Raw genomic sequence first — 4,448 nt, 5'->3', positions numbered from 1 at the left:
AGTGAATTCAGATGACGTGAGGAGAAGAGATGAGGAAATGATATGGTACTGCAGAACAGCAACCAGCCCATATCGTCCTCTCTACACTAGTGGTTGTGTCCTAAAAGCCTCAGCCCTGCCCACTCTCATTATCAGTCAGACTAGAATCACATCAACATCCTGCTAGTTCTAACAACACATCTCCTGTTCTGACAGACTAGAATCACATCAACATCCTGCTAGTTCTAACAACACATCTCCTGTTCTGACAGACTAGAATCACATCAACATCCTGCTAGTTCTAACAACACATCTCCTGTTCTGACAGACTAGAATCACATCAACATCCTGCTAGTTCTAACAACACATCTCCTGTTCTGACAGACTAGAATCACATCAACATCCTGCTAGTTCTAACAACACATCTCCTGTTCTGACAGAAGACACAGAGCAAACCCCTCAGACACGCACTAACCTTAAGTAAGGTCACACACTCGCTCTCTCGCTGTATCACACTTACATATTATAGTGCATGTTAATGTACAAAGAAACTTGGTTGCAAAAAAAAAACATCTTTGCATCTCAACAAATTATTATTTAGGATTGAAAAAGGACTTCGGGCTACACTTGAATGTCTAAAACCAGATGGATCGTTTGACAAATGATGATGGACCTGCAAATTGATTTTGACAAACAAATCAGTCCAAAAACGGTCTCTCTCTTTCAAAATCCCCATATGGCCCTTAAGCCAAAATTACTATTAAACCCACCCTGATGTAAAGGGACAAGAGGAGAGAGAGAGTGAAAGTCAAATCAAATCAAATCGTATTTGTCACCTGCGCCGAATACAACAGTTGTAGTACACCTTACAGTGAAACGCTTACTTACAGGCCCTAACCAACAGTGCAGTTTTTAAGTAAAACATTGCGTGAGTGAGAGAGAGAAGAGGGAGAGAGAGAAAGAGAGGGAGAGAGAGAAATAAAGAGAGGGAGAGAGAGGGAGACTTTCTTTACTGATACATTCTCATTTCATTTCATTAAAACCTCCCCACACTCCCACCCCACTTTAAAAACAAATAGCTCATGTGCTGCATAATCACATGTACAGATGGAGGGAGACAGAGAGTGAGAGAGTGACAGAGAGAGACAGAGAGAGACAGAGAGACAGAGAGAGAGAGAGGGAGGAGAGAGAGACAGAGAGAGAGACAGAGAGACAGAGAGGGAGGAGAGAGAGACAGAGAGACAGAGAGACAGAGAGAGAGAGAGGGAGGAGAGAGAGACAGAGAGAGAGACAGAGAGACAGAGAGGGAGGAGAGAGAGACAGAGATACAGAGAGATGGAGAGAGAGAGCTAAAGGATCAGCCCCCCAGCTACACCACCTCCAGCTTAGACACAGAGCTTCTACAGGACCAGATCAACCAGTGCAGGACCCAGCTGAAGAACTCTGTCCAGGAGCTGAGAGAGAGCCTTACCACAGCGCTTGAGGAGGTAAAGGCCACCATGAGGAGAGAGCCTTACCACAGCACTTGAGGAGGCGAAGGCCACCATGAGGAGAGAGCCTTACCACAGCGCTTGAGGAGGTAAAGGCCACCATGAGGAGAGAGCCTTACCACAGCTCTTGAGGAGGTAAAGGCCACCATGAGGAGAGAGCCTTACCACAGCGCTTGAGGAGGTAAAGGCCACCATGAGGAGAGAGCCTTACCACAGCGCTTGAGGAGGTAAAGGCCACCATGAGGAGAGAGCCTTACCACAGCGCTTGAGGAGGTAAAGGCCACCATGAGGAGAGAGCCTTACCACAGCACTTGAGGAGGTAAAGGCCACCATGAGGAGAGAGCCTTACCACAGCGCTTGAGGAGGTAAAGGCCACCATGAGGAGAGAGCCTTACCACAGCGCTTGAGGAGGTAAAGGCCACCATGAGGAGAGAGCCTTACCACAGCGCTTGAGGAGGTGAAGGCCACCATGAGGAGAGAGCCTTACCACAGCTCTTGAGGAGGTAAAGGCCACCATGAGGAGAGAGCCTTACCACAGCACTTGAGGAGGTAAAGGCCACCATGAGGAGAGAGCCTTACCACAGCACTTGAGGAGGTGAAGGCCACCATGAGGAGAGAGCCTTACCACAGCTCTGGAGGAGGTAAAGGCCACCATGAGGAGAGAGATAGTGCAGCCTTTACCTTTACCCACAACCATCCCATACCGACCACCCTTTACACACACCCCAGTCAAGAAGGAGGCTCACATGGGGACACCTACTACAGAGAGAAGCTCTCTGGCCCCCCCTGACACACCCCCACACACCCCTCCTTAAACACAAGCCCTGTGTAGCCCAGCCCCAGACCGTAAACCAACTACTCTGGTAAAACCCACTGAGGTGGCCATCCTCCTTGACTCAAATGGGAAATTCATCCAAGAGGAGAAACTCTTCCCCCACCACAAGGTGTCCAAAATATGGTGCCCAAAAACGCAGGATGCACTCCACATCCTGTCCCAGCCTGACTTTGGCACACCAGGCCACATTATTAATCACACTTGCACCAACAACCTGCGAGAGGAGAAGGAGAGAGTAGGCAGCCTGGTCAACAGAGTAGCAGAGAGGGCCTCTGAGTGGTTCCCCAACTCCCACATCACCATCTCCACTCTGCTGCCCCGCAAAGACTTTCATCCCCGTACCATTCAGAAAGTCAACGCTGACATCACCAGAGGGTGTGGCCTACTCCCGAACGTGCACATTGCTCACCACCCAACAGTCACCCGAGAGCACCTGCATGACCACTCCCACCTGAGGAAGCAGACAGTTGGGATATTTACCAAGTCTCTAAAGGACGTGGTACTTGGTAGACAAACACCCCATGACGCACTGGACAGAGGATCACCCAGAGACCCCCAACCAGACCCAGCGCACCCCACAGTCCCCACCCACCACCAGAGTATCATCACCTCCATCAGCTTAGCCAGACTGGACCGGGCCCAGCCTATTACCCTGCAGCAGACCACCACCTCTACCAGACCAGAGAGGAAGCCCCCTGGCCCAGACCTGGCCCCTGTCCACTCCACAAGGACCAACGCAGCTACACGGAAGTCCTCAGAGGACAGGAGAACTCTGTAGGATTGAGTGAGATTAAACAGCTCCTCCAATACATCTGCACTAAACTGCACTATGCGCACAAACACACAGCTATTGTACTAAAAGTTTACTTACTATGGCCCATTTATTGCTTTACCTCCTTACTCCATTTGCACACACTGTATATAGATTTTTCTATTTTGTTATTGACAGTACTTTTGTTTATCCCATGTGTAACTGTGTTGTTGTTTTTGTCACACTGCTTTGCTTTAACTTGGCCAGGTTACAGTTGTAAATGAGAACTTGTTCTCAACTGGCCTACCTGGTTAAATAAAGGTGAAAAAACAAACCCCCCCAAAAAACAGCATTCCACCTGCCACAATCAACAGCCTGATCAACTCTAGGTGAAGGAGATGTTTGTGGCAAATGATGGTTACACCAGATACGGACTAGTTTTCTGATCCACACCCATACCTTTTTTAAAGTTATCTTTGACCAACAGATGCATATCTGTATTTGCAGTCATGTTGAATCCATAGATAAGGGCCTGATGAATGAATTTACATTGACTGGTTTCCTTATAAGAACTAACTCAGTAAAATCTTTTAAATTGTTGCATGTTGAGTTGATATTTTCTGTTCAATGTAGTATTAATGAAACTATTTGTTTTCATATTATAATTTGGTGTATATAATTTGTTTTTATGTATTTTCAATTTTAACTTGTCATCTTCAATCATTTTAAATGGATTTTATACATCTGTGGTTGTATTGTGTTTTTACATTGTTAAATCTAATCCTCAAGCGGGTCACGGAAGGCACCTTCCACGTTGTTCATTATTTTCCATTGAACCCATAGCCCCTGGTTGATTATCCCTCACATAACATTGATTAGATGGTATGACTTGAATTGAAGGATTTTCCCTTTTGCCTTGACATTGGCAGGATGTTTTTACACAAGGAAGTGAATCCTCCATATTACCTTTTTAAAAGGGTATTTTTCTGTGTTTTCTTACAGTTTACAGTATATGTATTGTGGTTAGGGGTTGTTTCTGGACAGGAATGCCAGGTCCACTTTGACATTATGCTGAAGTTTTTCTTAATGGAAATTCAGTCCACCACTGTGTCTTGTCTGATGTACAAATCTATAGATGGAATCCATTTAACATTCCCTATTTCTCCACTAAACCACTGGTTTGTTACTCATACACCGCATATCGTTGTAACAGGGGAGATGTTGTTTTTAGTTAGGCTATAGAAAATATAACAAGTAGTGAAATAACACAAACATTCTGAAAGCGGTTAAATATTTATTTCAAGAAAAATACACATAATCGTATTTTTAAAAAAAACATTTGAGATTTTTCCCAATAATCAACATACACAATAGTTAGTCTACAGAATACAGG

Source organism: Salmo salar, chromosome ssa07 (assembly GCF_905237065.1).
Source record: "Salmo salar chromosome ssa07, Ssal_v3.1, whole genome shotgun sequence".
NCBI lineage: Eukaryota > Metazoa > Chordata > Actinopteri > Salmoniformes > Salmonidae > Salmo > Salmo salar.
Note: the sequence above shows the minus strand (reverse complement) of the source record.